Raw genomic sequence first — 21,602 nt, 5'->3', positions numbered from 1 at the left:
CCGCCGCACTGTTGGTCGCCGCCGGCCAGAACTCCGGCGAGCTGACGTGGCCTAGTTGATTAACCACTAATCCACCACCTACTGACGCTGACAAGTGGGCCCCAGGGCTTAGTCAAAGCTAACCAGCCCGGGGTCAACGCGGGATTAGCCCCTGTGACACTGACGTGTGGACCCCACACGTCAGGTTTGACCCGAGCCAGCCCTGTTGACCTGCTGATGTCACTGTGATGTCAGGCTGACGCAGTAAATGAATTTCTGGATTTAAATTAAATCAGGAAATTCCAGAATATTATTTAAACTTCAAAAATTCATAACTTTTATTCTGTAACTCCAAATTGGACAAATTATATATGAAAAATGATCAGAAAAATCCAATCTATCCATCTGTACTATTTTCATGCATGATCAAACAAGTTAAATTGATGTTTTAATCAGAACAAGGAAAGGCACTTTAAAAGGCCATATTTGAATTTGGAAATTTGAATCTTTGATTCAAATTTGCTCAAACCCTTCTGGCTTTAGTTGCATTAGCCCAACACACTCATATTGCCATGTTTCATGCATGCATCATATTGTTGCACATTGTTTGGTGATGCCTGTGTATCGTTATCCTTTGCGACAGGATCTGTCCCCGAGGAGTACCGTGATTACCCTAACGAAGAATCGTATCCGTGCAACGAACCATCAGGCAAGCAACCAACCATTTGATCATATCGATACAATCCCATGTTCTCGCTCCTGCTCTCTTTTACTGCATTAAGACAACGCGATTCAAACTGCTGTGTGCTGCGGTAGTTGAACCCATTTCCTCTGCATGACCTGTCATTGCCACAGTAACTAGATGAAACCCACTAGCATGTGTAGGAGTTGATTGAGCCATATGTATGTGTTGTTCCTACCTTGCTATGCCTGCTATGCTTAGAGTTGTGTCAGGTCTGGTTCATCTGGGTGATGGGCTAGAGTGAAATGATTATGTCGGTAATAAGAGTGGTGTGGTGAACACGATTTGGTAAAGGTATCGATGAGAGGCCATGTAGGAGTACATGGTGGGTTGTTTCATTGAAGCCGACCTTAAGCACTGAGATCTGTATGTGTGATTTAAGATACAGCTACTACCATGCATTGGGCCCTGAAATATGACCCCGCTCGACTTCTTATTCACCCTAGCTCTCTGTCCAGGAGTTGCAAGTAGTTTCTGGTGTTTGTAGCCTACTGGAGGCCGTGGACAGCGCTGACCGTAGGGGTGGGCTGTGATGCGGTAGGTACGTGGCCGGGTGTACCGAATACCCGTTAGGTATCTCGGGAACCCTGTTCACATCGTTCGGGGCCGTATGGGAAACCTCGGCCGGACTCCCTGCGGATGGAACCTGAATAGGCGATAAACCTGGACTAGAGGCTTAAGTGTTTAGGTAGGTCGTGGTCTACACCCACGTCGGCTTTCGCTTGAAGTCTGCCGAGCACATGTCGTGTGCAGACGCTAAGTGGTGGAAACATGTATGAAGAAGTACACCCCTGCAGGGTTAACATGATCTATTCGAATAGCCGCGTCCGCGGTAAAGGACTACTTGGTTGCCTATACAGTTCATAGACAAGTAAATGGAAACTACTAAAAGCCTCAAGATAAGTGTGAGTGCCGAGGATGGCTCTTCCGTAGGAAGACGGAGGTGGATCCTCGGTAGTGTATTGAAGTGGTGAGTAGTGGACTCGTGTGCGCAAAACTATTTCAAGTTGGAGTATCGTAGGATAGTCTAGCCAAGAGTCAAAGCTGGCTTGCTGCAATAACTCCACCAACCCTTCTTGATACTGTGCATGTATGTAGGATCTGATGTAAGTCTTGCTGAGTACCTTTGTACTCATGTTGCTATAATCTACATTTTTACAGAAGACGCTGCAACCCCTTCTGATGGGTTCTATGTAGACGTTGACATCAACGAGTAGGCTAAAGACCCAGGTGGTGACCCTGAGCTTGTGAAGGACCACATAGTATAGCCAGGCTTTCCAAGCCTCTTTTATTTTACTAGTTGTCTGTACTCAGACAAGTTACTTCCGCTGTTGGCTTGTATGATTGTATGACTTGTATGTTGGGTCGTGAGACCCGTACCTTTGTGTGTATGTTATGTATGGCTCACTGAGCCTTAAATAAAGTACTTGTGTCGTAGAGTCATGTTGTGATGCTTCGTTGTATTTGCACATATCGAGCATATTGTGTGTATGATTGAAATGCTTGGTATGTGTGGGATCTGACTATCTAGTTGTTTATCTTTAGTAGCCTCTCTTACCGGGAAATGTCTCCTAGTGTTACCGCTGAGCCATGGTAGCTTGCTACTGCTCTGGAACACTTAGGCTGGCCGGCATGTGTCCTTCTTCGTTCCTGTGTCTGTCCCTTCGGGGAAATGTCACGCTTTGAGTACCGGAGTCCTGTTAGCCCGCTACAGCCCGGTTTACCGGAGTCCTGCTAGCCCAGTGCTACAGCCCGGACCCACTTGCTGATGACCGACACGTTCGAAACTGGGTCATGGATGCCTGTCCCTGTAAGTCTGTGCCACTTTGGGTTTACGACTAGTCATGTCAGCCCGGGCTCTTTATCATATGGATGCTAGCGACACTATCATATACGTGAGCCAAAAGGCGCAAACGGTCCCGGGAAAAAGGTAAGACGACACCCGTGGGGATACCGTGCGTGAGGCCGCAAAGTGATATGAGGTGTTACCAGCTAGATCGATGTGACATCGAGTCGGGGTCCTGACACGGATTCATCGTCCGATAGCACCTGAAAATGGGAACTCCTCCGAGTCCCCGTGGCCTTCTTCTTGGCCTTCTTCTCCGGCACCACGTGGGGTGCCGGAGCCAGCAGCCCCGTTAGGCGGGCGTCAGCTGGGTCCTCTGGCAATGGGGCCGGACAGATAGCCTATGCGGCCTTCTTCAGCCAGTCCTGTCAAAGGAAAGGGAGTTTAGATCCCGCATAGAGTCAAACTATGAATAACAAGCGTCCCGTAAAGGACAATATCACTTACCTCGTCAGCTGGACGCTGCGAGCTGAATCCGCGATCTTCGGTAGCGGATGCGGGAGCCTCGGCGCCCTTGAACAGCACCTTCTAGACCTCTTCATACGTAGTGTCGAAGAGCCCATTCAAAGTCTGGTGCTGCGCCGGATCGAACTCCCACATATTGAAGCCCCGTCGTTGGCACAGGAGAATCTGGCGGATGAGCATGACCTGGACTACGTTGACAAGCTTGAGCTTCTTGTCCACCAGCTTTTGGACGCAGGCTTGGAGTCTGGTCAGCTCCTCCGGATCGCCCCAAATCCGGCCGCTCTCTTTCCAGGAGGTGAGCCATGTGGGGATGCCGGATCTGAATTCAGGGACCGCTGCCCATTCGGGATCACGCGGCTCGGTGATGTAGAACCACCCCGATTGCCACCCCTTGATGGTTTCCACAAAGGTGCCCTCCATCCACGTAACGTGGGACATCCTGCCCACCATGGCGCCTCCGCACTCTGCTTGGCTGCCCTTCACAACCTTCGGCTTGACACTGAAGTTCTTGAGCCACAAGCCGAAGTGGGACTGGATGCAGAGGAAGGCCTCGCACACGACGATAAATGCCGAGATATTGAGAATTAAATTCGGGGCCAGATCATGGAAATCTAGGCCGTAGTAGAACATGAGCCCCCGGACAAAGGGATGAAGTGGGAAGCCTAGTCTGCAGAGGAAATGGGGAAGGAATACTACCCTCTCATGGGGCCTGGGGGTGGGAATGAGCTCTCCCTCGTCGGGGAGCCGATGCGTGATGTCACTGGACAAGTATCCGGCGTTGCGCAGCTTCTGGATATGCCCCTCTGTAACGGAGGAGGCCATCCACTTGCCTCCCGCTCCGGACATATTTGGAGAAGGTTGAGGTGAGATGTGCAGGCTTGGGCGCTAGAGCTCGAGTTCGCGGAGATGGATAAGCCAAGGAGGAAGAAGGCGCAGGTAAAAGGTTTGGATCTTTATCCCCTTATATGGGCGGACGGAAACATGCATCCCCACCGGCCTGATAAAACTCGCTTATCTCCCAAGCGCCGCAATCAATGGTGCTGTTGGGTTACCCACGTCCGTATTGATGGGAATCCCGGAATAAGGGGAACACGATCTCTGCTTCGACAAGACGTGCCAAGGAAACCGCCTCGCTAAACATGCTGAGATGGAACAATAAAAACAATTTGAAGGCTTGGTAGTGGTGTGACGTTACGCCACAAAATACGTCAGCAGATTGAACTTGTGTAATATTATTCTCTCTACGGTTGTATGTGGAATTTATTTTGCAGAGCCGGATACTATCCTGGTGTTCACAATCTTCTATAAATTATTCAGAGGAGGAACCCGCCTTGCAATGCCGAAGACAACATGCATGCCGGACTCGTCGTCATTGAAGCCTGGTTCAGGGGCTATTGAGGGAGTCCCGGACTAGGGGGTGTCCGGATAGCCGAACTACCATCATCGGCCGGACTCCAAGACTATGAAGATACAAGATTGAAGACTTCGTCCCGTGTCCGGATGGGACTTTCCTTGGCGTGGAAGGCAAGCTTGGCGATACGGATATGTAGATCCCCTACCTTTGTAACCGACTCTGTGTAACCCTAGCCCTCTCCGGTGTCTATATAAACCGGATGGCCTTAGTCCATAGGACGAACAACAATCATACCATAGGCTAGCTTCTAGGGTTTAGCCTCCTTGATCTTGTGGTAGATCTACTCTTGTAACCCACATCATCAATATTAATCAAGCAGGACGTAGGGTTTTACCTCCATCAAGAGGGCCCGAACCTGGGTAAAAACATCGTGTCCCTTGTCTCCTGTTACCTTCCGCCTAGACGCACAGTTCGGGACCCCCTACCCGAGATCCGCCGGTTTTGACACCGGCAGTCTGTATCAAAGGCGCGCAAATGGCCTTTGCCCGCGCTAATATGCATTGGGCGAAGATGGACGCCACGATGATGATGACCGAGGGGCCGCTAGAGGGCAAGGAGCACCGCCGACCCCAACTGTATTTTGACAGTGTTCTGGAGGAATCCCTCCTTGTGGCGGAGCAATGTGCTAAGGATATCATATTCCCATGAGCGCACTCATGTTATCCTGTCCTGTAATATGAAATAGATCTGTTATGTAATATAATGTCTGTTATTTAAAATTTTACCTCCTGTGCGGCCATTTTGTTAAATCTGAGAGTTGGCCAGTCGTCGGCTTCTGCCCCCACGTAGGTAGTACAGGAGTGTTCGGGATAAATCTAAACACTCTTTACTCCAGAGTTTGGTCCTTAAAGGAGGTGTTTAGTGCAATGAACAAGGCAATCGGACTATATGGATTTATCACCCTCACTTAGCCATAGGAGTTTGACAACAAAAATTTAGGCGCAGCCCCTAGTGTTCGGAAGTCCGGACTTGGGATGATGTAAACACCTGATTGGATAAAAACCGATCCCTCACATAATGCGGAAAAAATCTCTAAGGATTTGAAACCTCTCGAACAGCTGACCAGCTCTCACTGCATCATGACAGTCAGTTTTCGGCTTTCTCTACTGAGGTGCTCATCCGGAAGAACTGGGACACAATCGCAGTAGTTCTCCCTTTACTACCCTAGCCGATATAGCGGAACGTAAGGTATTAAGAACAGGAGCCGGGCAACCCAACTACTGACCAAATACATGATTCGGAGTTGATGCATATAATGCTATAAGTTCGGGGTGCCGAACTATACTATAAAAGTTTTCGGACTTTATTGCCGTGTTATGGGGTATGATGAAGCCCTTGGCGAATTAAGGCGTACCAGAGTGTACGGGTGCAATTGGTAAGAATATAAAAAAGAGGAAAAATCAAGTAATGAGCTGACACCGCAAATTATTTTCCATTGTAATTTGATTAATACATCAAGGTGTATTTGTACCAGTAATGTGATAAGCAAATAAGGCTATTTGACATGCCGCGACCAAGGGCGAGCTGCATGCGGGTTTTTTAAAATAGGTATAACAATCGTTAGTAGAGACCACCTGGGGGTTCCCTTGTACGTCAAAGATCCTTGCCTTCTTGGTGTATCTGTCCCGTGATAGGTCCGATGATCAGGTTATCAGAAAATCCCCGAGAAGAGAAAAAACTGAAATGAAAAGGAAAAAGTGAAGGTCTACAGATCTAGGGGCGGTTGAGCCGCATTATGGACCACGGTCTAGCTGTGCCTCCATCCATGCCCATGGTATTTGAATTGCGTAGTTAAGTACGCGTGGCACAAATGCCACTGCTTGATTGGGACTGGGACGGAGGCTGAATTGCTAGTCAAGCTCTGGACGAGCTGGACTGTCCTGCTGCAGAGTAGTTCAGACTCGCTTGACGGTGTCCGGGAGCTTTACTGCCGAATTGAGGTTCTGCCTGAAAAGGCTACTCTGTACTTCTGCTGCAAGGGCAGCGGTGTGCTCCTCAGTACGGAGGGAGCATTCCGTGTTCCCGTTGACCATTATGACACCGCGTGGTCCGGGCATCTTGAGCTTTAGGTAGGCATAGTGGGGCACCGCATTGAATCGAGCGAATGCGGTTTGTCCGAGCAGGGCATGATAGCACTGCAGAAGGGGACGATGTCGAAGATCAAATCTTCGGTTCGAAAATTATCCGGGGATCCGAAGACCACTTCCAGTGTGATTGAGCCTATACAGCAGGCCTCTACACCTGGTATGACACCTTTAAAGGTGGTTTTTGTGAGCTTGATCCTTGAGGGATCGATACCCGTTTTGCGCATTGTATCCTGATAGAGCAGGTTCAGGCTGCTGCCACCATCCATGTGAACTCGCGTAAGGTGGAATCCATCAATAATTGGGTCTAGGACTAGAGCGGCCGAACCGCCATGACGGATACTGGTCGGATGGTCCCTCCGATCGAAGGTGACCGGAGAGGACGACCATGGGTTGAACATAGGGGCGACTGGCTCCATCGCGTAGACGTCCCTAAGTGCACGCTTGCGCTCCCTCTTGGGGATATGGGTGTCATATATCATGTTTACCATTTTAACTCGGGGGAAACTTCTTCTGTCCCCCTGTGTTCGGTGGTCAGGGCTCCTCGTCATCGTCATCGCTTTGCGACTCCTTTTCCTTGTTCTCGGCATTTAACTTGCTGACATGTTTGAAGACCCAACACTCTCTGTTGGTATGATTGGCTGGTTTATCAGGAGTGCCGTGGATTTGACATGGACGATCGAGTATGCGGTCCAAACTGGACGGGCCCAGATTATTTCTCTTAAATAGCTTCTTCCACTGAGCGGACTTAGAACCACTGAATCCGGCGTTGACCGCCATGTCTTCGGTGTTGTCACCGTTGTTTCGACGCTTATGTCTATTGCGCCGGGGCTTGCTATTGCTGTTTCTAGCTTCAGAAGTGCCAGGTTCACTTGTATTGTTATTGCTATGGTCTAGTCAGCTATCTTCGCCCGCACAGAAGCGGGTCATGAGTGTCGTAAGGGCCGACATAGACTTCGGTTTTTCCTGGCCGAGGTGTCTGGTCATCCATTCGTTTCGGATGCTGTGCTTAAAGGCTGCTAGGGCTTTGGCATCCGGACAGTCGATGATTTGGATCTTTTTAGTTAAGAACCTAATCCAGAATTTCCTGGCTGACTCTCCGAGCTATTGGATTATGTGACTTAGGTCGTTGGCATCCGAAGGTCGGACATATGTTCCTTGGAAGTTGTCGAGGAAGGCATCCTCCATGTCCTCCCAACTGCCAATGGAGTTTTTGGGCAGACTGTTCAACCAGTACCTAGCTAGTCCCATGAGTTTGAGCGGGCGGTATTTGATGGCCTGAAGATCATAACCGCGGGCCATAGAAATATGGAGAAGAAAGTCCTCAATCCATACCGTGGGGTCTGTTGTGCCATCATATGATTCGATGTTCACAGGTTTAAACCCTTCTGGGAAATCGTGTTCCATTACTTCATCAGTGAAGCAAAGAGGGTGTGCGGCGCATCTATATCGGGCCAAGTCGTGACGTAGCTCGGATGGAGTTCGTCGGCGGTTTTCGGCCTGGACATGGTTATGTTTGTCACGTTCAGCCGGATGGCCATCATCGCACATCGAGGCACACCCCCGTGATCCATAGATTGATCTTGTCTGACCTGCTCTGTTTTCCAAGTCATTCTGTAGGTCATGTGTATATCCCCGAGCTATTGTATTTCTGTTTGTTCGGCGAGGTAGTGCGGGTTGGTGTTCGGCTTGAGGTGCCGCTTTGTCCCGGCCACATGATGGTCGGTCAGCCGCATTGTACCTAGGTAGGTCGGGCTCCAGCGCCTCATCATCAAACTGTGGTAACAGTTTGCGCTTCGGGTAGCTTTTGGTTGGGCGCTCGAGGCCATATTCCTTGGCACTACCAGGACATCAGCCCATCTTTCATTGAGCAGATCTTGATCAACTTGAAGCTGATGTTGCTTCTGTTTCAGGCTCCTTGCAGTGGCTATTAGCCGGCGCTTAAAGTGCTCCTTCTCGACGGGCTCCTCAGGCATGATAAAGTCTTCGCCACCGAGGCTCACCTCGTCCTTGGAGAGCGGAAGGTAATTACTGTCCTCCGCATCTTCATTCGTGGCATGTTCATCGGGGCTAGCTTGCCCATCTTCCCGTTCCTCCTGTTCGGAGGTTTGCTCTACGGGGTCTTCATTGTCTTCGGCATCGTCCGGAGTGTTATTTTCTCCTGTGACGGTGTTGCTATTTTTGCTACGGCGTGGCTTCGAGCGGCGCCGCTGATGTCAACGCTTTGGCTGTATCTCAGGAGGTTTTTCCTCGACAGGATTTTCATTGTAATCGTTGTTTTTTTGGGTGTATCCAGCATGTATATGTCGTACGAGGAAGTGGCTGTCCAACGCCCTATAGGCGGTCTGCTCCTCTCTAGCATCGTCGTCCATACCGTCGATGTCTTCGGAGTCGTAATCAAGCATGTCGGTTAAGTCGTCGACGGTGGCGATAAAGTGGGTGGTCGGTGGGAAACGAAGTTTTTCGTCGTCCGCTGATACGTCTCCAACGTATCTACTTTTCCAAACACTTTTGCCCTTGTTTTGGACTGTAACTTGAATGATTTGAATGAAACTAACCTGGACTTACGCTGTTTTCAGCAGAGCTGCCATGATGTTGTTTTATGTGTAGAAAAGAAAAGTTCTCGGAATGTCCTGGAAATCCACGGAGGAAATTTTTCGAATTAATAAGAATTTTTGGCGAAAGAATTAATGCCAGGGGGCCACAGGTTGTCCAGGAGACAGGGGGCGCCCCCCCTAGGGCGCGGCCTCCTATCTCGTGGGCCCCCTGGACCTCCACCGACCTCAACTCCAACTCCATATATTCACGTTCGGGGAGAAAAAAATCAAAAAGAAAGTTTCATCGCGTTTTACGACACGGAGCCGCCGCCAAGCCCTAATCTCTCTCGGGAGGGCTGATCTGGAGTCCGTTCGGGGCTCCGGAGAGGGGGATTCATCACCGTCGTCATCATCCACCATCCTCCATCACCAATTAAATGATGCTCACTGCCGTGCGTGAGTAATTCCATCGTAGGCTTGCTGGACGGTGATGGGTTGGATGAGATTTACCATGTAATCAAGTTAATTTTGTTACGGTTTGATCCCTAGTATCCACTATGTTCTGAGATTGATGTTGCTATGACTTTGCTATGCTTAATGCTGGTCACTATGGCCCGAGTGCCATGATTTCAGACCTGAACCAATTATGTTTTCATGAATATATGTGTGTTCTTGATCCTATCTTGCAAGTCTATAGTCACCTATTATGTGTTATGATCCGACAACCCCGAAGTGACAATAATTGGGATACTTCTCGGTGATGACCGTAGTTTGAGGAGTTCATGTATTCACTATGTGCTAATGCTTTGTTCCGGTTCTCTATTAAAAGGAGGCCTTAATATCCCTTAGTTTCCGCTAGGACCCCGCTTCCACGGGAGGGTAGGACAAAAGATGTCATGCAAGTTCTTTTCCATAAGCACGTATGACTATTTATGGAATACATGCCTACATTACATTGATGAACTGGAGCTAGTTCTGTGTCACCCTATGTTATAGCTATTACATGAGGAATCGCATCCGCCATAATTATCCATCATTTATCCATTGCCTACAAGCTTTTCACATATTGTTCTTCGCTCATTTACTTTTCCGTTGCTATTGTTACAACTACTACAAAAACCCAAAAACATTTATCTTTACTTTTGCTACTGTTACCTTTATTATCATACTACTTTGCTACTAAATACTTTGCTGCAGATACTAAGTTATCCAGGTGTGGTTGAATTGACAACTCAACTGCTAATACTCAAGAATATTCTTTGGCTCCCCTTGTGTCAAATCAATAAATTTGGGTTGAATACTTTACCCTTGAAAGCTGTTGCGATCCCCTACACTTGTGGGTTATCAAGACTAATTTCTGGCGCCGTTGCCGGGGAGCATAGCTCTATTCTCTGAGTCACTTGGGATTTATATCTGTTGATCACTATGAAGAACTTGAAAGACGACTGAACTACTATTTTGCCCTCAACTATGAGGGGGGTAAGGTACTGCCATCTAGCTCTGCACTAGATTCTCCTTCCGTTATTAGTAGGCTTGCGACACCTAAACCTGCTACTGCTATGAATTCTGATATGTCGCATGTTATTGATGATGCCACTTCTGCTATGCATGATGAAACTACTTCTGTGCGTGACACTATTTTGCCATTAGGTGAATTTCTTGATGAACAACTTGCTAGAGTTAGGGGGAATGAAAATATTGAAGAACCTATTATTGATGACAGTGATGATGAAGGTTCTCCCAATGATTATGTATTACCTGTTGTTCCTAAGGGTTATGTTATGAATGAAGAAGCTGCTAGGGAAATCTTTGCTTGCAATGATAGATATGATCTTAAGAAATTATTAGCTAAATGGAAGCAGCAGTCTCTTAATGCTAGAATGAAACCCGATCCTGCTTTTGCTACTTCACATATCTGTGTTACTAATAAGGATTATGAATTCTCTGTTGATCCTGAGATTATTACTTTAGTTGAATCGGATCCTTTTTATGGCCTTGAATCTAAAACTGTTGTGGCACATCTTACCAAGTTGAATGATATAGCTACCCTGTTTACTAATGATGAGAAGTCTCGCTATTTTTATATCCTTAAGATATTTCCGTTCTCATTAAAGGGTGATGCTAAGACTTGGTATAATTCTCTTGCTCCTGGTTGTGTGCGTAGTCCCCAAGATATGATTTATTACTTCTCTGCTAAATATTTCCCTGCTCATAAGAAACAAGCTGCCTTGCAGGAAATATATAACTTTGTGCAAATCAAAGAAGAGAGTCTCCCACAAGCTTGGGGGAGGCTTCTCCGGTTACTTAATGCTTTGCCTGATCATCCTCTTAAGAAAAATGAAATACTTGATATCTTTTATAATGGACTAACCGATGCTTCCAAGGACTACTTGGATAGTTGTGTTGGTTGTGTTTTCAGGGAAAGAACAGTCGACGAACCTGAAATACTATTGAATAATATGTTGACTAATGAAAATAATTGGACTCTCCTCGAGCCAATTCCTAAAGAAATTCCTGAACCTATTGAGCCAACTCCTGAGCCTATTCCTAAACCCACTCCGAAGAAGAGAGGTGTTTTATTTCTCAGTCCTGGAGATATGCAAGAGGCAAAGAAATCAATGAAAGAAAAAGGTATTAAAGCTGAAGATGTTAAGAATTTACCTCCTATTGAAGAAATACATGGTCTTAATATACCGCCTGAAGAACCACATTGTCTTGATAACCCGACACAGGTAGTAAAGGTAAATTCTCTCTATAGATATGATAAAGTTGAAATTCCCTCTACAAAATTTCATAGCCCATGCTTAGATGAATTTGATGACTTTATGGCTAGACAAGAAAGTTTTAATGCTTATGTTGGTAGAGAGTTAAAGAATAATGCTTTCTAGATAGGACGCGTAGGTGATAATATAGCGAGAGTTAAAGATGAACTTCACCGCGTTAGCAAATATGTTTCTATGGTTGCTACTCAAGCAGAGGAAGTACTTAAAGCTCAGAATGATTTGCTTGAAGAATTAAATAGTAAAAATGACTTTGCTGTTAGAGTGGCTACTAGAACTAGTAGAATGACTCAGGAACCTTTGTATCCTGAAGACCACCCTAAGAGAATCGAGCAAGATTCTCAGAGAAATAATTTAGAGGCACCTAGTTCTTCTCAAAAGAAGAAAAAGAAAAACGATAGAACTTTGCATGCTTCTAGTGAACCTACTATAGACACACCTAAGAATCCAATGATATTTCTATTTCTGATGCTGAAACACAATTAGGTGATGAACATGAACCTAGTGATAATGTTAATTATAATGTTCATGTTGATGCTCAACCTAGCAAAAACAATGATGTAGAGATTGAACCTGTTGTTGATTTTGATAACCCACAATCAAAGAATCAACGTTATGATAAGAGAGATTTTGTTGCTAGGAAGCACGGTAAAGAAAGCGAACCATGGGTTCAGAAACCCATGCCCTTTCCTCCTAAACCATCCAAGTCAAAGGATGATGAGGATTTTGAGCGCTTTGCTGAAATGATTAGACCTATTTTCTTATGTGTGCGCTTAACTGATATGCTGAAAGTAAATCCTTATGCTAAGTATATGAAGGATATCATTACAAATAAAAGAAAGATAGTGGAAGCTGAAATTTCCACCATGCTTGCTAATTACACTTTTAAGGGTGGAATACCAAAGAAACTTGGAGATCCCGGTGTACCAACTATACCATGCTCTATTAAAAGAAATTATGTTAGAACTGCTTTATGTGATCTTGGAGCCGGTGTTAGTGTTATGCCTCTCTCTTTATATCGTAGACTTGAATTGAATAAGTTGACACCTACTGAAATATCTTTGCAAATGGCTGATAAATCAACTGCTATACCCGTCGGTATTTGTGGGGATGTGCCTGTTGTGGTTGCAAATGTCACTATCTTAACGGACTTTGTTATTCTTGATATTCCCGAGGACGATAGTATGTCTATTATCCTCGGTAGACCTTTTCTTAATACTGTAGGGGCTGTTATTGATTGCAACAAAGGCAATGTCACTTTTCATGTTAATGGTAATGAGCATACGGTACAATTTCTGAGGAAACAATCTCAAGTTCATAGCATCGATTCTATTGAAAAAGTTCCAACTATCATTTTTGGAGGTTTTGAATTTTCTCTCCCTACTGTCAAGAAAAAGTATGGTATTCTTATTGTTGGGGATTTTCATATCCCCGTTGAGGTAACTTAGTGTTATTCGAAATTTCTCCAGTTCCATGTTATTCGGAATGAGTTTGTTAACAAGACTTGATCAACCTTGTTAGTGGATTCATTTTGATGATCACGAGATGGATGAAACTAGAAGGCACAACCTTCTGTACCCTCTTTTTACTTTCTGTTATTTAGAATAAATAAAGCAAAAATAGTATTATCCGTCTGTTTTCTGAATTATCCGTGCATTAAAAAAATAGTCCGAAAATAAAAGTGCTCCAAATGCCCTGCAAATTTAGTATGATTTTTTCTGGAATATTTGAGGATTTTAGGCACTGAAATCACTGCAGGAGGGGCAAGCACCAGGCCACGAGAGAGGAGGGCGCCCCCCCTATAGGGCGCGCCCCCTGTCTAGTGGGCCCCTGCTAGCCCCCCTCCACTTATGCCAGCACCCACACACTTCATCTTCTACCCAAAAAAATCCCCATCCAGCTCAAGCACGAGTTCTAGCTCGTTTTGCTGCGATTTTCGATCTCCTAGCTCAAAGCTCCATTCACAAAACTGCTTTGGGAGATTGTTGCTTGGTATGTGACTCCTCCATTGGTCCAACTAGTTTTTGTTCTAGTGCTTTATTCATTGCAATTTTTTGCTGCATAGGTCACCATGTTCTTGAGCTTGCATGTTAAATTTATGAGGTCCCAAGCAATTCTAATGCATGATATAGGATCTAGGCACTTGTAGGAGTAGTTGCTATCAATCTTGTTTAGTTTTATTCACTTTTATTTTGAAGTTACTAAAATTTCAGAAATTTTCAGAAAAAGAAATATGCTTAGAAGAATGTACCAAGGTGGTTCCTAGGAAAAAAAGGGCCAAGGATTGCTATACGTGAGCAAGATGTTAAATTGCCGAGGGACGCAAATGTACGGGCTTGTGAGTGGCCATCCGATGATTTTACGGTCGAAGCAGGCTTCAAGGAGGAATTTGACGCATATGTGCGTAATGCCGAGCCGGAGGACTTCTTACAAGATAAGTGTCCTCAATACTATCAATTGACTGATTCCTTTGTGCGGAGGTTCCAATATAACTGTAGCGTAATTCTCCTAGTGTCATGTTTGATATTTATGATACATCTTATACCATGGATTTAGAGGATTTCACAACTTCTTGCAAACTCCCGCAGTGGGGTAATATTAATGATCCTCACAAATCTGAATTTAGAGATTTTCTTGCTAGTATCACTATGGGAGAATCTAGGGACATAGCACAAGCTACCATAGGGAGCATTCATTTTCCTGCTATACATTATTTTGCTCTGTTCATTGGTAGATGCATTAACGGTAAGGATGAAGCATGTCACATGTGTGTCCCTGATATTTGTGTCCTCAAGAGTGCTGTGTCAGGTTATAAAGGTTATAACTTGGGGGCAATAGTTGCACGTAGGTTGCAGAATAATAGTAGAAGGGGGGATTTATTTGGAGGAATTTATGCAACCCGTGTGCCTAACTTTCTTAACATAGCCCCACAAGAGGGGGATATGATCGTACCTCCTGTTTATTTGGATAAAGAAGCTATGTTCGATCATCATTTTCTTGAGAGGAATGAACAATTCCTCCATTATCGACTAATCTATGACAGACGCAACGTCATCCCTGTTACTCTTCCTGCCCCCTACCTTTTTGATTATCAGGCAAAAGGAAGATATGTTGTCACCAGGGAAGAAGCAACTGAATATGAGAGGGGAATGGAGGCAGCTCGCCAACACACTGCTGCTCAGGAGGCGGTCGCCTCTGCATCTCAGTACAAACCCAGTTTCATTTATGGATATCATCTAGGCGGTCCTTGGTATTAGACCAACTTAGGCCAAAAGCCTAAGCTTGGGGAGTACGTATTTCTCACCGACTTTACATTCATGTTCACACACTAGTCGTCGGTGCTCATACTCTTTCATTGTATTATCCATGCTAGTTTAAATTTCTTTTTCTAGTTTTCTTCTTGTGTGTTTGATAAACCTTAAGAAAAAACCAAAAAATTAGTTATTTTAAATTCTATGCTTGTAGAAGAAATTAAAATGAAAACCCAAAAACATTTCTTGTTCTTCTTCTTACTTGTTGGGAGCTTTCCCGTGTAAATAGTTTTATTTTCTTTTCTTTTCTTTGGGGGTCGAGAAGACCATATTGAAAAATTTTAGTGGCTCTTATATGCATGATTGTTTATTTAACTTGATGATACCCCCGCGCGTTGCTGCGCGAATTGGTTGCAATATATTTGAGTGGGATTCTTTTTCTTTGTAGGAATACAAACATTGGTAATAAAATGACAACCGGAACTGGAAATAATACTTTGATTTACTGTACTTGATTATTGTATAGTTTTACAATATACATTACATATAAGTAGCATAATTGCATGGATTTGCCAAACTCCTTTCAGCAAAACCAAAGTGAATAATTTGCTTAGCATAGTTACCAGCAAGGATGAATTGAGGGAGCATCTCGCTTCTCTGCAATTTTGTATAGTAATATTGCACTTCGTTTTGTTCACACTGCTATTCCCTGAAGCCTTCTGTTATTCCCTGAAGACTTTGTACTGGAAGGTAGCAGTGTCGATGGAATTAAAGGCTGGCAATGGACTCTGAACAGAAATACATGATCCATGCAGAAGGCTTGTAAGTTTGCAAACAAAATATAAGTTTGCAAATGCGTATCCCAACTTGTAGTGAAATATTTGTACATCAAAAATCATGTGCTCGAGATACAAACATGTGCAGAATTACACAGGGTAAAAGGGGCGAGCAAAATGTGTTACATACAATTTATTCTGGAATGACACGAAATGGTTTGTAGTATGGTGCGATGCAAGCACTTCTGATTAACTCTGGTGGATAAGTTGAAGTGCGTTCCTGTAAGTGACTGAAATTCTGCAATGGTAAAAATTAGCTCGATTCAAGAGTAGAGAATAAAAGTTTTCACCCACCAGTTATATGTGGATCCAAGGGAAGATAAGGTTGTCGGCCATCAATGTTGTGTGAGCTCATATTGATATGGGGATAATATAAAAGAATGCCCGGAGTGCAGTGTGTACATGTTTGGACCTGCACAAACGAATAAACCATGTAATTGCTAGGACATCCTAACCGTAGTATAGAGATAATAACAAAGTAACTATATGCCTCTATTTCAATATTACACAATCATTCAGTTTGCTCTGATTAATTCTATGTCTGGTTCCTTCTTACTGTGTGTTTTACTGTGATTAATCGCCTATCATGTGGATCTTATTTACCTTTGACTTAGGTGCAGCTGTATAACTATTTGTATAAATTTTATGTTTCATGTTCTCTTTATCAAACTGGGACAGTCACCTAAGGTCTCACTACCCTTTCCATCAGGACACAGTTTGCCTATCACACTTGGATGCATCGATAACTTATCATAGTTTAAAAAGTATTGAAGGCTGAATCGTTTCTATATGATTTTTAACATGTACTTACGATCACAAATGAAAAAAATTGGCATGTACGCTTAATTGTGAGAAACACACTACATATGACTAACGTTTATGCAATTCACATTTAAGCCATCCACTTCTCATGTCTTCTCTCAGGCCCGTGATTGTATTCTATGACAATATAACCAAAGGGATGATAAATGGACTACATATTTGTAAGTTAAAATCTTCATCAGTTATTTATCGATTCAAGAGCACGGAAGGTCATCGGCCATCAGTGTTGTGTGAGGTTAAATTGATTTGGATAAAATATATAAAAGAATGTCTATAGTGTGTTGTATACCTGCAATGCAAGAATAAAGGAGCAAACCATGTTATTGCTAGAACATCCAGATTGCAGAATATAGATGATCACAAAGCGACTGTATTAACCATAAAACTCTTGAAAGGTTTATATCATCATACAAAGTATAGTGTTAATCTATGCAGCAAAATAAGGAATGCAGCAAGAAGATATCTTGAGTGCCTACTACTATGGGGTAGGAATGCTTGCGGTCAGAAGGTTGAACTGAAACGAAGAGGCAGGAAGATGGGACCATCCTGATGGACAACAGTGAAGGAAGGGGAAGGAGAGATATGTGTTTACCTTAATCTGATATAATCCATGTAGCTACTATTTTCATGACAACATGCAGCCAACACTTTAGGCGTACATGAGTTGAAACATAATTATTTGTATACTAACTTGCATTGTGCTAGGTAATCTTGATTCTTGAAAGAAACTGAAATAAAGAAGAAAAAACTCCTGGTAAAGCTGAGACATGATGGTGAGACGGCATATGCATGCTTGGATATATGGAAGTAAACTTCAAAAAACATAGAGCAAGAGATACAATATGTAGTCCTCAAGAACCGCTTGAACTGCTTGACAATCTGGTCTAATCTTTTATTTTCCTGTTGGGATATAGTGCATGTCAAATGAAATTCAGAGCTCCAACCCTCTTAAACTGATTGACAATCTGATCTAATATTTTTTCCCTGTTGGGATACAGTGCATATCAAATGAAATTCAGAGCTCCAACCTTCCTAGTATCATAACCAACTATGCATCCTGTACTGATGTAGGAAATCCAGAAGAACAAATCAATAAGCATGCATCATTGGGGATGCAAACAATACAAAAATCTATGAATATAATTATAGAAAGCATGACAAAAATAATCGGCAAATCATTTAAGATTTGAGATTTCGCCCTGTAGTGTAACTTGAGCGGAAACAAACATGTGCGAAGCAAAATCAACAACACAGTAAGGTTATTTTGAGAAATATAAATGGGGATCGATGTAAGCGATTAAATACCTGCTCATCGGCGAGGTCTTAGGCTCTGGAGAAGGAAGAAAGTCGGGGGGTTTGCCCCTGATGCATCGAGCAAACGCTACGACGATGTGGTGGAGGCGCTAGAAGGTCGGAGATGGCACCACAGCTTTGATAGACCTGGAGACATGAAAGCCTTCTCCTAATTCACCCTGTCCAACACCCATAAAGGAGCGCTCCAGAAAATTGATTTTCGATACGCGAAACTTGATTAGCAAATCTTCTAGAGCATGGCCGCTGACTGATGTGAATACTATGGAACCCAGGAAGACAACAGGAAAATTGTCAAATTTGGCTTCCCAACTTCAGATCGGGAATCCTGGAAGACAACAGAAAAATCGTCAATTTTGGAATCCCCCACCTTCCACACACACGATGGCTACAAGTTGGCACCACCGACGATTTCTCCGGGCAGGACGCATCGCGTCGGTGGGTCATCTCCAAGATCTGAGCCTGCCGCAAGGCACACCGTAGGGGTGGGGGCTGGGGAGACGGCGAACGGCGAAGGTGTGGTGCGCCACGAGGCAGAGGAGGCGAAGAGATCGACATAGATGGACAGAGGGAGCAGAAACACGATGATAAGGATGCGGCAGTCCTGGATTGACTCCTCGGTTACACACAGTATTGGGAGTAATAAAAACGCTAGACTGACTCCTCGGTTACCAAAGGCGGAAGAGGAAGAAGACGTCCGTGGGCAGCTTCTCATGGGCTCTACCAGTAGTAAATGAACGCTAACGTGGCTGCTTTGTAAGGTGGCGGGTCCCTCTTGCAAGTCTCTAATAAAATGCTGATGTGTCACTGTTGCTGATGTGGACAGGCTGCATGTCAAGAGAAATAAAATAGTGGGGATGAACTATTTAGGTATTATAGATTTAGAGAATGCTTGGAGATTCCAGCTTAGTCCAATGCACGCGCACTCTTATTATTATACACATCGTTCGGTCGTGTGAGTGAAAGGCAATAATGACGACATATGATGGACTTATTGGGATGAGAAAAGCTGGTATGAACTCGACCTGTCTTGTTTTTGTAAATATGATGATTCATCGTTCCTGAGTCAGCTATTATGAAGTAAACATATTTGCAATGACATTTAGAGATTATAGTTGCTTGTGCCATGCTTGATTAGCTATGAGTTCTAATGGTTTACCATGTGTGCCAACATGCTATTAGAATGATTATGATGTGGTATAATGGGATGCTATCCTCCTTTGAATGAATTGAGTGACTCGACTTGGCACATGTTCACGCATGTACTTAAATCAAATCAACATAGCCTTCACGATATTTATGTTCATGGTGGATTATATCCTACTCATGCTTGTATTCGGTGTAAATTAATTTTAGTGCATGTTTACGACTGTTGTCGTTCTCTCAGTTGGTCGCTTCCTAGTCTTTTGCTAGCCTTCACCTGTACTAAGCGGGAATACTGCTTGTGTATCCAAACTCCTTAAACCCCAAAGTTGTTCCATATGAGTCCACTATACCTTCCTATATGCGGTATTTACCTGCCGTTCCAAGTAAATTTGTATGTGCCAAACTCCAAATCTTCAAATGAAATTCTGTTTTGTATGCTCGAGCAGCTCATGTTACAACTAGGGCTGCCTATATCTTCCATGCTAGGTGGGTTATTCTCACGAGGAGTGGACTCCGCTCCTCATTCACGAGAAAGGGCCGGTAACCGGGATGCCCAGTCCCATGATCCAAAATGATCAAAGCAAATCAAAATAATTAAACAAAACTCCCACAGGGCTGTTGTGTGTTGGAAGCACTCATTGTTTCGAGCAAGCCATTGATTGATGCTTGTTGGTGGTTGGGGGAGTATAAACCTTTACCATTCTGTTTGGGAACTGCCTATAATGCATGTAGTATGGAAGATACAGCCATCTCATAGTTGTTGCGTTGACAGCGAAAGTATGCCGCTCAAAATGTTATTCAATCTCTATTTTAAAATCGAGCTCTGGCACCTCTACAAATCCCTGCTTCCCTCTGCGAAGGGCCTATCTATTTACTTTTATGTTGAGTAATCACCCTTCTTATTAAAAGCACCTGGTGGAGAGCACACTGTCATTTGCATTCATTACTATTGGTTTATATTGGGTATGACTTGACTGGATCTCTTTTACCATGAATTACAATGTTTAGTCAGTCCTTGATCTTTAAAGGTGCTCTGCATTTATGTTTTGCGGTCTCAGAAAGGGCTAGCGAGATACCATTTTGTTATATCATATTATGATTATTTTGAGAAAGTGTTGTCATCCGAGTTTTATTATTATGGCTCGCTAGCTGATTATGTTATTGATATGAGTAATTGTGAGACCTAGGTGTTATTGTTAGTATGGTTAGTTCGTAATATTTGCTGAAACTTGAATGCTGGCTTTTCATGTTTACAACAACAAGAGCAAACAGAGTTGGTAAAGTTTTTCTTTATCACTTTCAGTTTATCAACTGAATTGCTTGAGGACAAGCAAAGGTTTAAGCTTGGAGGAGTTGATACGTCTCCAATGTATCTACTTATCCAAACACTTTTGCCCTTATTTTGGACTCTAACTTGCATGATTTGAATGAAAATAACCCGGACTGACGCTGTTTTTAGCAGAACTGCCATGATGTTGTTTTATGTGTAGAAAAGAAAAGTTCTCAGAATGTCCTAGAAATCCATGGAGGTACTTTTTGGAATTAATAAGAATTTTTGGCAAAAGAATTAATGCCAGGGGGCCCACAGGCTGTCCATGAGACAGGGGGCGCCCCCCCTAGGGCGCGGCCTCCTATCTCGTGGGCCCCCTGGACCTCCACCGACCTCAACTCCAACTCCATATATTCATGTTCGGGGAGAAAAAAATCAGAGAGAAAGTTTCATCGTGTTTTACGACACAGAGCCGCCGCCAAGCCCTAATCTCTCTCGAGAGGGCTGATCTGGAGTCCGTTCGGGCTCCGGAGAGGGGGATTCGTCGCCGTCATCATCATCAACCATCCTCCATCACCAATTTCATGATGCTCACCGCCGTGCGTGAGTAATTCCTTCGTAGGCTTGCTGGACGGTGATGGGTTGGATGAGATTTACCATGTAATCAAGTTAGTTTTGTTAGGGTTTGATCCCTAGTATCCACTATGTTTTGAGATTGATGTTGCTATGACTTTGCTATGCTTAATGCTTGTCACTAGGGCCCGAGTGCCATGATTTCAGATCTAAACCTATTATGTTTTCATGAATATATGTGTGTTCTTGATCCTATCTTGCAAGTCTATAGTCACCTATTATGTTTTATGATCCGACAACCCCGAAGTGACAATAATTGGGATACTTCTTGGTGATGACCGTAGTTTGAGGAGTTCGTGTATTCACTATGTGCTAATGCTTTGTTTCGGTTCTCTATTAAAAGGATGCCTTAATATCCCTTAGTTTCTGCTAGGACCCTGCTTCCACGGGAGGGTAGGACAAAAGATGTCATGCAAGTTCTTTTCCATAAGCACGTATGACTATCTACGGAATACATGCCTACATTACATTGATGAACTGGAGATA

General features: G+C 44.1%; 1 long non-coding RNA gene across 1 annotated transcript; it reads right to left on the bottom strand.

Annotated features, from left to right (window-relative positions):
- Positions 1 to 15,578: 15,578 nt before the first annotated feature.
- Positions 15,579 to 18,774, bottom strand: LOC123137290 (uncharacterized). The gene is made up of 2 exons (XR_006468033.1): positions 17,349 to 18,774; positions 15,579 to 16,346 (listed from the first exon to the last, which is right to left on the bottom strand). It is a non-coding gene; the product is annotated as an uncharacterized lncRNA (long non-coding RNA).
- Positions 18,775 to 21,602: the final 2,828 nt, after the last annotated feature.

Source organism: Triticum aestivum, chromosome 6B (assembly GCF_018294505.1).
Source record: "Triticum aestivum cultivar Chinese Spring chromosome 6B, IWGSC CS RefSeq v2.1, whole genome shotgun sequence".
Lineage (NCBI taxonomy): Eukaryota > Viridiplantae > Streptophyta > Magnoliopsida > Poales > Poaceae > Triticum > Triticum aestivum.
Note: the sequence above shows the minus strand (reverse complement) of the source record. Positions and strands in the feature narration are given on the sequence as shown.